Source organism: Amblyomma maculatum, chromosome 7, assembly GCF_055883805.1.
Source record: "Amblyomma maculatum isolate TAMU_Amacu chromosome 7, ASM5588380v1, whole genome shotgun sequence".
NCBI lineage: Eukaryota > Metazoa > Arthropoda > Arachnida > Ixodida > Ixodidae > Amblyomma > Amblyomma maculatum.
In genome coordinates this window covers 102,966,470-102,979,485 of record NC_139350.1, presented here as the reverse complement: position 1 = coordinate 102,979,485, position 13,016 = coordinate 102,966,470, and positions in this window count along the sequence as shown.

Genomic DNA, 13,016 nt, shown 5'->3' with positions numbered 1-13,016 from the left:
ATATGGATCTGAAAACACTTCCTCTTCACCACTCCTCTTCTTCTACACTAAAGTACATCTGCTCATCTCCCTCTTCTTTGCCAATGGGATATTGGCACTTTCTTCCCCGCAGAACATAAACATCTTCCAAGCATGGCAGTCACCAATTCTACACACACTTGCTTCTCCACACCTCTGCTTTGCCCAGAAACTAATACCACACTGGACAGTCACAAAGACCACTGCCATGCTTGGAAGATGTTTATGTTCTGCGGGGAAGAAAGTGCCAATATCCCCTTGGCAAAGAAGAGGGAGATGAGATGTACTTGAGTGTAGAAGAAGAGGAATGGTGAAGAGGAAGTGTTTTCAGATTCATATTACAGTTGGTAGTGTGCGCGTGTGTTGTGTCTCTTCGCTTGTGTTTGTGTTTGTTGCGCCACATTTCTGGGTATTATGCAGCACCAACTAGCCCCTCAAGCCATTATTGTGGCTTGGTTATAAGTTTATATGTAGTGTACACAGCTCTTTAGCTTCAAACCTAATTGAGAAAAGATAAAACGCTGATCTATTGATTAATTGATTGAACCGGCGAGTGTTGCATCTAGGGGTGAGTAATATAACAAGATGACAAGATGACTAAATGATTAATATGAGGTGATCAATGTTCTAATTATTTATTTTAGGGACGATGTTGCGACATTGAAAGCCTAAAATATTGAAGGTGACCACGGCTTTCAAAATGTAGCCATTTTCAGTGTAGTTCAAAAATATCGAACGCACACACAAAAAAATGCAGATTTGAACAGCTAACTTGAGCCACAGGCTAAAATAATAAATATATGAGGTAGGCCACGGAAACCAGTTCCATACAACTGACAATTTTTTTGCAATTATTTAGTCTGTTAATTAGGTTATTTTTCTAATTTACTAAATATCAACTTCAGACAGTAAATGAGATTTGCAAAGTTGGAGAGCGCGCCCGCGTGCGCGCGCACACACACACACACACACGCACGCACACACCAATGTATATATATATATATATATACTGATTAAATATGAAGACATTGTTTCGGCCGCGGGACCGGCCTTCGTCAGAAAAAGCTTTTTGTGATGAAGACGCGTAGAAGGCTCGGCACAGATGTCACGGCCGATGATGACGTGTGCAGTGGCAAGAAAGACAAATTCTTACTTTTACTGCTGCGATATGTGTCGTTCCCTTTATTTCGCTTCGTCGCTGTCAAGAATAATGACCACGGGGGAAAGTATGTACTGACGTGGCGCAATACTGGTTGAATTTCGAACTGAGCGCCGCAGCCACTCAGCGGATGTCGCGTGTACACCGACCTTCCTGCTCGTCTCTTGCGTTCAGTTTCGACTTCCCCCAGAAACAAAGTCGGTTTCATCACTCTAAGTATTTTTCTCGCTTCAAAAGCAGACAGGACAAATCATTGCACACGGCTTCAAACTACACTGTCCTCTGCTGCCAATAAGCAGTTACCGTATTTACTCGAGTCTAGGCCGGCCTCGATTCTAAGCTTAGACCTGGAAATTCAAGAGCAGGAAAAAAAGCTTTCCTGGAGCATAAGCTTGTGATGGGTAGATAGCTGCCTGTGCCGGATCTTGGGATCCGGGTCGAAAAAGCCATGCACCTTCATTTATTGAGGACCTTGACTCATGGACTAGCTCGCTCCTTCACGACGTAGAAAACGCCACCTCTGCACTTACTCAAGAAGAGCTGGGCCCCACACCAGACGCTAAACTTTGCCACATGTGGGAAGCACAGCGCAGCTTCCTCGCTCGATGGCTTCGCAAGAAACCTAATGGCATGTGCGCCTCTCCTTTGGTTGAATATAAACCACCAACAAAAGCTGCGTATGCGCAGTTCTTAGCTGCCGCGTTCGGCGCATCCGTGGCTTATCTTGGAGCGTCCATGTGTAGTTAATATTAGTGACAGGTGTATACGATAGACGCCGGTAGCTGTCAAGAGCCTACACCGTCATTTCGCTCGCGGCTGCATCTACCAAGGACGTTTTCAACCAGTAGCAGACGAATTGCAACCACTCCCAGAGGGCGCCACATTTTGTGAAAAAAGGCGGATTTTGCCTGCACATGTCGCCTTTTGTCCTAAAACCAGCGGTGAAGAAGGGTCGATGAACGACGCGCGGGAATGCTGGTACGACGTGCTAATGATGGCTAAAGCCTACAAGGGCGCTGTTGCGAGGATTGGGAGCGTTTTGAGAACGGGAAGAAAGCACCCGAGGTGACAAGGAAAGCTGCAGAAGGATGGTGGGTGATATGATCGGAGGACCGGGAGCTATAGCGACCTCACCGCCAGGCGTTGAGGAAGGCAGAAGACGGCAGGAATTGTTAGGAGAAGAGCAAACTGAAGATTTATTTTACATATTTAGAAAGCACAAACGTGCAAGCACGTGAAAGGAGCGAGGTGGCTCTTAATCCACTGAGAGCACAGGCGAGTCACACTGAAGCAGCCCTCGTAGGCTGCTTAAATCACCTTTCAGTCCCACAGTGGAACCCGCACTTTCCCAAACATCCAATAGGCGCTGATCCGCTTCTTTTGGCTCCCCCCAGGGCTTCTTTGGCTCCGTCCAGCTGTTCAACCAGCACCTCACGTACAAATGCGCACACATACAGACACCTCCTCGCACTTGTGCAGGGAATACTGTATACCACTGCACTACAGCCAGGCTGTCCCCGTTGTTCTCTCTGACGCGGCGATGTCCCATCTAGTTTCAGCCATTTTCAATGGTGCCGGTCAGGCGATGGTGCACTCCTCCTCAGCAGCACAATGCCTGGTCCTAATGGCTATCGAGCAGCACGTGCAGCAGCTCCTTTGAGTTCACCGCTGTCTCCCTGAGAGCAATTAAGGAAGCAAGCTTCCGCAGTGAAATCACAAAACGACGAGTGCAGCTGCTCCATTTCGCCCCGCTGACCAGGTCCATTGTAGAGAAAGTTCCGGCCACAAAACGTAGTCTTTCTGCAACGGCGCCAGCCATGCGATAGGGCACCATCTAAACTGGAGCATAAGGGAACTACACCCTGGTCTAAGCCAGTATGTCTTAATGAACCCGTGTTGACAAAAGCAGCATCTTTGAGTCAACAGTAGCCATCTCCCACTGCTGGATCACAACACGACGGCGTGCCGTGGTCCATTGTTCAGAGGGGTGCCGAAGATCCAAGGACGCCCGTTCCGGTTGCCGACAAAAGCGCTTGACTTCAATTAGCCTGTCGGGAAGATAAGGATACATGCTCCTTTGTACTGGCGTCCCCCGTCAGCGCCTCGGCCCGCTGTCGCAAGAAAAAACCACATCCGGGCTTCCAGCGGCGCTCTCCGAATGCGCGGATCCTCCGGGACGATTTAGGACCCCGGGCATTACATGGGGTAGAGTGGAACGAGATCCCGTGCTAGAGGAGGTCGACCCAGCCTCGTCTCCGAGGGACGACAGCCTGAAATAGGAAGATGGCTTGCTAGTGCGGCCGGCAGCGCATCATTGAGCTCACCGTGTAAACCGTCATCATCAGCGCTGCCTGCAGCTATGGTCGTCATTGCCCATCTCAAGCACCGGATCATCGCAGCTTCAAGACCGTCAAATGAGCGGGGGCATCCAGCTGTGATAAAATCTGTATACTGGCCTTATTTCGTGTTTGATTCCTGCTCTCCACCCCGAAAAGAGTACTATTACCGGAAGATCACAGTGGTGGCAGCGGTATTTTCGTGTTTGGCATTGCTCTTAATCAGATCTTTTTGCCACGGAGAGCAGGAAGGATACACGGAATCCGGCCGACTGGCTAGACTTGCATTGAAATGAACGCAAAAGATGAATATCAGGCCATGGCGAATAGGTCGGGTGTACTAGCGTTTAGCCATTTATCCCAATGTTTGATGGTACCGGGCCTGTTCGCGAATTTCTCAATATCTGAATAGCATCGCTTCTTGTGCTGATAGTCATGTACTGTGTATCTAAGTGTAAGATGACAGGCGTTGCCAAAGAGTTTGTGTGGCATGATGTAGTGGCCAGGGAGGCGACAACAAAGAGGTTATGATCGTGAGGATTGACACGGAGCCGTTGACATTGCGCATCCAGCGGTTTATGGGTGCCCGGCAGATGCCAGCGAAGACGGCCGATCCTTCGCAACGCTGTGTACGGAAGCTAGCGCAAGCAACAATGGCCGATTAACTTGAGGCAAAGGACGAGAAAAACCAAATCAAGACAGAATTGCTACAGGATGAAATGAGATCGCAATTTCTGAATGGGCTAAGGGAAAGTGTGCGGAGGTTTATCATGTCACGTGATCCGTCGACTTTTGACGGTGCGGTCGCCTGCGCTGTCAACGACGAAGCAAACGAGCTGTTCCCGGCGGCATGTCTGCGATACGAGTCGTCGACAGGGAAGAGAGCTCGTATCGCAAAGAGATATAGGAAATGAAACAACGATTAGAAAACATTGAGAGGTTGCTCACTGCACCACAGTCATCGAGGGCTCCATATGGGCGGCGTTATTCACGTAGCGCATGCTTCGTGTGCAGCCGAACTGGTCACTTTGCTCGTAACTGTGCTGAGCGTGCACACTCCGAGGAACAGTCCATTCCAAAAAAACGAGTGGGCTGCTGCTCTGATTGCGGGCTCGAAGGGGCTAAAGAAGAACAACGGGGGTTTCGGTGGGTAGGTCCGCTTTAGACGGGAAGACAGAGTACAGAACAAGGGAACAGCGATTTTTGGAGGTCCTCTTATAGTAGTACAATATTCGGAGGAAACTAGTCCGATAGTACAGTGCCGTATAAACGGAGGTGAAACGGAAATGTTGGCACGGGCTCTTGCATTAACACGGGCCTTCAAGATTCATGCAAGAGCGGTGTCCTGACAAAATTACTAGCGCGGTAAGTTCGCATGGGCGCTTTGTGGGCATCACTGGGAGTAAGCTCGACATCCACTCCTCTTTCTCTTTGCAAATTTCCTTAGAAAGCAAAGTTTTTTTCATGACTGTTTTGTCATTGCGGATGGGCATGCAATCTCAGTAGACGGAATAATCGAACAGGACCTCATATCCGCCCAGAAAATAATATTTTAGCAACTGAAAGAAATCTTGGGTCTACAAGAGTGCCAAATTCCTACTAAACACTGGCGAGCTTGAACCACGCGAGAAGTCCGTCAAGCGCTAGCTGTCCTCGATGGTGCGCCCGAACGCACGTCCGTGAGGATGACGTGCCTCTGCACTGCACCGGTCTTGTCGCAAATTGTTTCCTGCGAAAAGCAGGCGACTCCCATATGCGTATTGACCAGATTGGCGTCGTCGATGTTGATGCTGTTTTGGCAAATTGATTGATAGGATCCGCAACTCTAGTGAAGCCAGGCGAAAGCTGTCGCGTTCCCGTCTGCCTTGCAATCTTCACTAAAGAAGAAATAACGATGGTTGTCGATTTCTTTTTTAGGTATCTCGTACCGCTCGTATCACGCACCTCTGTTTGTAACTGCCGGTGCCGCAGCAGTCATCACGGAACCAAGTCGGCCTCAAGAAACAGATATATGTCATTAATGCCATCACTCGGCGCTTACGGGCCTGGTGCGCTGCAGCTTTGGCTGAACATGTGGCGCCGTCTGGGAGGCGCCGCTGTAAAACGCGGCTGTCTGGATCCGCAACCGTGGGTAGCACGGTTGCGGATCCCCCCGTAAGAATAAAAAAATAAACACCGACTGAAACAAGGGCCTGTACTTACTTAGTCATTTCGAATCTCATATCGCACCCATTGCTTTTCGTTAGGGCTGCGCATTTCCCACTTTTTTTTTTTTTTGTACAGTACTTCACGCTAGGTTTTTTCAAGCACGCACGAGCGATCGCTTGTTTGTATAGAGCGCGCAGCACGCGAAAAACACAAAATAAACGGTCTCTTTTTTTTTTTTTTTACTTCTGGACCCAACTTGAGCTCTAAAAGTTGTGACAACTACTAAAAGTTGTTGTAACCAGAGCTGGCAGGCCTTCGGAAACGGCCTGTGTTGTAGAGAGCGTGGAGGCTTCCTGCCCAACTGGAACGTTTTTTTTTTTCTAACGACTTCCTAATTACAGTTTCCAGCTGTTCTCGGCGCTCGCTTTTGGAAAGCCTATAGCCTGACGTAGAAGACGTAGAAGCACGACATGGAGAGCGAAGCACATTGCAGGAGTGCGCGCTTTCTGACTTGCCACACGTTCATGGTTCCCCGCAAAGAGAAATCGTCCTTTTAAACTAACAGCTCGATCTGCTCTTGTGTTTATGGGTGTCATAATAGTTATAAAAAAAACCATCGGGAAGCAATCGAAAATCAAGTTTTTTAGCGGTTTCCTTGGAAATCATACGAGAGCAATGTGTCGCATCGTTAACAGTGGCACCCGGCCTTGCAGACGCAACTGGCATTCGTGATATTGCGTGGGTTCGCCAACAACTACATACAAAAACAAAAATGAATTACATATGTGGTGAAGAGATGCCGACAGGGCCGAATAAAACTTACCTCCAAGCAGACGTCGTAGAAGGAGGTTTTCATTTCGGCAGCGCATTTTCTGAAGATATCCGAGGGCCCTTCTGCACTTTGAAGTTCCCCGCGCACTCCATGCACGTGCTGGCTTCGTACAGTTTCTTACCGCGCACCAAGCAGTTATTCTTAAATTAAGTCTCAACATTCCCGATCGCCCGAAATCCCCCGAACAGCACGCGCTGTCGAGCTTGCTCAGCCATGGCTGTTTTTCCGCGCACTGAACCGTCACCACTCGTTTCGACGCATCGAGTAAAAGATAAAAACTACGGTAGAAATGCCGAGCGCCGAAAAAGCACGTGCACGCAAGGCCCGACGCCTTAGGGTAACTCTCCATATACAGCCTGCTCGTCCCGTCTTGGAGAAAACTTTTTTTTTTTTTTTTAATGAGCATTTCTATCGACCAACTGAGCCCAGCTCTCGGCTGTCGCTTTTGGGTGGTCTAGCATGCCGTTTCCACATACACTGCCACCGAAGCGAAAAGCCAGTGCTGCGCATTGCACACTGGCTTAGTTTTTGTTTTATTTATGTCTTTACTTTCAAAGTACCATATTGTTCGGGTTCCGAATTCCTACTTCAAGGAAGAAAAAAAAACCCGTAGAGCCGCCAGCAGAAGCGCTCGCGTGCCGACGATGCGCTGCGCCCAAAGCGCCGGCGGCTTTCTACCAGACGGCATGAATGGGTAGCGGCTTTCTTCGCTTTGCTTTTGGTTTATTTTTCAACACACACACATGGTACATGTGTCTGTTATGTACGCGTGTGGCAGGAGGCAGGAAATGACCGACAAACGTTTTCTTCTTACAAGGTTTCTGCCGAGAAGAGTAGACTTCGCGTTCACTCAGCCGCCTCTCTCCGATGAGCAGACATACCACATATGGGTGCGCCGGCGGGAGGTGGCGCTACGTGTTCCGGAGCAGTGGCGCCTCCATACCAGGGCACTAGGCCCATAAAGGGAAAACACATACGTTAATCGTTCTATCCTCATACGCGATCCTGGTTCGGGAGCTCAAAACGGCGCATTCGCTAGAAGAGATAACTGAACTAGGGATTGCACAGCGTAGCTGTGGAATTAAGAAGACAAAGGTTTACTTGGAGAGATGTCACCGCCTGCATGAAAAGTCGTCAGGCATTTCCTCGCTCTTCGTCTCGCGGAGAGAGGAAACTGCCGAAAAAAAAATGGCATGCCTCGGCTTCTCGTCAGTGATCCAGGTCGTTAAGAAACCTCTCATCGTTAACGGTAGATAACCGAACTCCCCTGACCGCTGTCAGCAGGAACCAAAGGGTATGGCGGCATGCTTTGTGCCTTTGTAGGGAACGCGTCCTAAACGCGCCGAAAGCAGGCACCACGGCGCTGGCAGCATCACCTAAACGTCTGTCCCCAAAGAGTTGAATAGGCCCCTTTCAAGTGAGCTGTCACAAATGGAAAGGAAGCTACCCAACCAGCGCCCGGAGCACTCGTCGCTGTGTACACGCGTATCAATTCTCAACGAGAAGGCTGGACCCTTCATTCTCTGAACAACATGGAAGAGACATCAAGAGGTGCCGCCTCAAGTCCTTCAAAATACCTGTCGCTTGCCTCTGCCTTCGAGTACCAAATTCGCGTTCGTTTTTTTTTTGTCTGAGCCTGCCAATGTGCGCTCTTTGAAAACAATGTCCGCGGCGATCAATTAATCATTTCTCAATTTCGAAAGCACCGATAAAAAGCGTGCCTCCAGCCAGCCTCTATGTCAGCCGGGGCACAGAAAAAAGCAAAAATAAGAAACACCACTGGCAAAGAGCGCCGGCTTTGCGCGCACAGACGCACGAACATCCCCCCTCGTCCTCACTCTCCTTCTCCCGTTCCGCGTGCACGTGCGGCTGCCTGTAGCACGCGCTCCCGAGCGAGCGGGCTGCGCAGACTCCGCAGACAGCCGCGCGCAGCGCGGGCGCGAATGCGCGTAGGTTTTGTAGTTCCTCTCCGCTCCACTAGAAACAGAGCGCTGGCGTCGCGGAGCAAACTCCAGCTTTGGTTCCCTATAACGACCTGGGTTTCGACACTGTCTTGTTTCGTGCACACCCCGCGCAGACGACAAGACAGAGATGAAGGAAGGACACCACGCAGCGCTGACTTACAACGTGAATGACAACTAGAATACCAGGCAGATATCTCCATGCAAATCACATGCGATTGAATAGAACATAATCAGTGAGCAAGCACTTGTCAATATTCGTAATCAAGGTACCGTCTTCCTTTTTCTGACAACGCGACAGATGAAGCACTGATGCATTCTTCCGAGAGCCTTCCTATCAAGTGGGCTTCTATTATCTCCCTTGCTAACGAGTCACGGTTCTTTCCTAACACTGTACATTCCTTATAGTCTGGCGCACAGACGTCGGTATCATATCGTCATTTTCGTTGTCTTTGCAGTGCCAGCAGTGTTTCGCCACGTGGCCAGTGATAGCGACACGTGAGACATTGTACTCATGCTCCTTGAGTATTTCGTTAATACAGCGGCCAGTTTGGCCGATGTATCGCTTACCAGATAGTGGCAGCGAATATACCACCCCTTCCTGACAAGGCACGAATTGTTTAGCGTGCTTTATCGGGCACTTGCGCGATTCTTTATTCTCTGAATTTACATTCTTAATCAGGCTGGACAACCGTTTGGGCGCCGAAAAGACGACGTCAACGTCTTCACGTTTGCCAATTATTTTTAGATTGCGCGACACTTTGTGAAGATTTGGCAACACAACAATCTTCCTTTTCTTCTTCTCTTTCATACAATCACTTTTTCCATTTGCTTTTAACTTTTTCTCTAGGTTTCATGCACGGAAACTAATAATTCAGACGGGTAGCCAGCCTTTGCCAGGCGGTCTACTTGGTTGCTGAAGCTATGCTCCATCATGTGTTCACAGGATTTGTTCACTGTGTTGCTAAAAACAGTATGTACAATTGCTCTCTTCACCAGCTTGGAGTGAGCTGATGAAAAAGGCAAGATGGGCTTAACAGCACGGGGCTCATAAGCCTAACAAACATGAGATGGAGTGAAATGAAGCGAGAGATCTAAAAACCTTATGAAATCATTCAATGGTACTTCATGTGTTAAAACCAATGGTGTGAGGCATTCTGAGAACACCGAAAGGACGTCAGGGAATTGCTGCTTGAAATCAAGATTGCCACAATCTAAAAAAAAATCGAAGTAGTCGTCAACAAATCTAAAAATGCTACAAACTCAAGAACCTTCAAATCTCTCTTTCATCCTTCTGTCTCGTGCAGCTAGGAACACGTCGCTAAGGAAAGGCGCTATACATGAACCAATACAGATCCCCTCTTTCTGAATAAAAACATCGCCATTCCATTCCGCAAAGGTTGAGACGACATAGAGCGACAATAATTCAAGGAAACCAGTAGTGGAAATTCCGCTCTCATTCTGAAATGCGACAGCACCATGCGACAGCACATAAACCAGAGTGGCCGTACCGTGTAATTGTCTTGGAAATTGGAACATGGCAATGGCATGTAGCTAGGTTTCTGCAGAAAAAACTGAATCTTTTGTCAATTGGCGACCCTTTTAGAGTGAAAAGCTCGAGAGATGTTATCACGTTCCTAGAAAGTAACTACAATAGGTAGCTTCTTGGATTTTCAGTCGATGTAACGGATCTTTATTACACCATTCCTCAAGCAGAAATTTTGTCTTCTGTCAACGACCTGATCGATGAACATGGTGCTGTCGCATTTCATGGTGCTGTCGCTCGAACAAAGGGGACAAGAAAAAAAAAACGAATGAAAAAGTGACGGCGCGCTCTTTCGCAAAACTCGTGAAAGTGTTTTTCTCTCTTCTCTCTATCGTGTTGAAACGATGGTTGTCGGTTTTTCTTTAGGAATCTCGTACCGGCTCGTATCTCGCACCTCTGTTTGTAACTGGCGGTGCCGCAGCAGCCATCGCGAAACCAAGTCGCCCTCAAGAAACAGATATATGTCATTAATGCCATCACTCGGCGCTTATAAAGGGAAAACACATACGTTAATCGTTCTATCCTCATACGCGATCCTGCTTCAGGAGCTCAAAACTGCGCATTCGCTAGAGGAAATAACTGAACTAGGGATTGCACAGCGTAGCTGTGGAATTGAGAAGACAAAGGTTTACTTGGAGAGATGTCCCCGCCTGCATGAAAAGTCGTCAGGCATTCCCTCGCTCTTCGTTTCGCGGAGAGAGGAAACTGCCGAAAAAATGGCATGCCTCGGCTTCTCGTCAGTGATCCAGGTCGTTAAGAAACCTCTCATCGTTAAAGGTAGATAAGTCATTGATTTCGGATGGCAGCGCCACAGCAGCGAACTCCCCCTGACCGCTGTCAGCAGGAACCAAAGGGTAAGGCAACATTCTTTGTGCCTTTGTAGGGAACGCGTCCTAAACGCGCCGAAAGCAGGCACCACGGCGCCGGCAGCATCGCCTAAAACACCTGTCCCCAAAGAGTTGAATAGGCCCCTTTCAAGTGAGCAGTCACAAATGGAGAGGAAGCTCCACAACCAGCGCCCGGAGGACTCGTCGCTGTGTACACGCGTATCAATTCTCAACGAGAAAGCTGGACCCTTTATTCTCTGAACAACATGGAAGAGACATCAAGAGGTGCCGCCTCAAGTCCTTCAAAATACCTGTCGCTTGCCTCTGCCTTCGAGTACCAAATTCGCGTTCGTTTTTTTTTTTTTTTTTTTTTTTGTCTGAGCCTGCCAACGAGCGCTCTTTGAAAACAATGTCCGCGGCGATCAATTAATCATAATTTCTCACTTTCAAAAGCACCGATAAAAAGCGTGCCTCCAGCCAGCCTCTATGTCAGCCGGGGCACAGAAAAAAGCAAAAATAAGAAACACCACTGGCAAAGAGCGCCGGCTTTGCGCGCACAGACGCACGAACATCCCCCCTCGTCCTCACTCTCCTTCTCCCGCTCCGCGTGCACGTGGGGCTGCCTGTAGCACGCGCTCTCGAGCGAGCGGGCTGCGCAGACTCCGCAGACAGCCGCGCGCAGCGCGGGCGCGGATGCGCGTAGGTTTTGTAGTTCCTCTCCGCTCCGCTGGAAACCGAGCGCTGGCGTCGCGGAGCAAACTCCAGCTTTGGTTCCCTGAAGCGAATATGCGTGCGCGCGCGCGCGTATGTGTGTGTTCATGTGCGTGCGTGTGTGTGTGCGCGCGCGTGTGTGTGTGCATGTGCGTGCGTGTGCGTATGTGTCTGTGTGCATGTGCGTGCGTGTGCGTGCGTGTGTGCGTGTGCGTATGTGTGTGTATGTGCGTGCGTGTGCGTGTGTGCGTATGTGTGTGTGCATGTGCGTGCGTGTGCGTGCGTGTGTGCGTGTGTGTGTTCATGTGCATGTGTGTGTGTGCATGTGCGTGCGTGTGTGTGTGCGCGTGTGTGTGTGTGTGTGTCTGTGTGTGTGTGTGCGCGCGCCAGATTCTGGTTTGCTCACTTCGTATGAAATGGTCACATGCACGCGATCTCTGGTGACCAACGAAAGGCGCCAAATGCGGTTCACAAACACCAGCCACGCGCTGCTTATTCGAAAGTGTCCCAGTGAGGCGGTAACCGGCGAGAGAAGAGAACGTCCATCCCGTTTCATAACCGTCGCCCGAAATAAAGAATCTGATTGCAGCTTTCTGCTTTTCGGTAGCTGAGTATTATTCGCGCAGAATCCTGCGCTACATCAATGGAGCAGCGAAACAGGCATTGAGCGAGTTGATACATCTTCGAAAATTTTACCCGCGCTGCGACAGGGGACAAAGGAGAGAGGGAAGGAAAACTTCTCTCCAGCATGAGTGGTGTGGGAGAGGGGCTTCTCTTTAAGCCTGACGGTGTATATCCTGTCTGCTGTACAAACACGTAACCATTCCTAGGCACGAATATGTATCAATGCTAGCTTTCGCCCGTCAATCAAAGCAGAGTTTGACGGGCATTTTAGGCCTAACAACTTTCCGTCGGTCACGGTCGAGCTCGCCAAAGGCTGCCAGAGCGCTGCACCTGCGCGGGGCAACATTTCCATTATCGGAGCGCCGGACACGCCTCGGAGTGAGGTGAACGGGCTAATCGACAAACGGCATCTCGCGCGTCGCCGGCCCACATGGTCAGGTCAGAGCGGCGGCGCACTGAAGAGGAGGCATTAGCTGCCACTGGCGCCCGCCGCGCAACACCGCACTTCGAGCGAAGGGCGCAGTAATTACACTGCACCGGGCGCTACAAAAGGGTCCACAGCAGCCGCCGTCACGGCCCGCTCTCCTTCCATTCCTCCCTCGGCCTGCGGAATCAAATTTAATCCGCGAAATAGGAAACTTAAATCCTTTCATCGAGGTCGCGAAAATGAGCTTGCAAATTGAATTAGAAGCCGAGCGCACCCGCGCGCTTTCTCGCTCGCCCGTCCGCACTGCTCGTGGCCAGCAGACGACAGGGTTAACTGCTGCCGTCGCCGCCGCCCGATGCGTGAGGCTTGAGGAACCAGAGTCAAAAATAAAATGCATACCCTAACAAAGCTGCAAGCTGTGAACGAA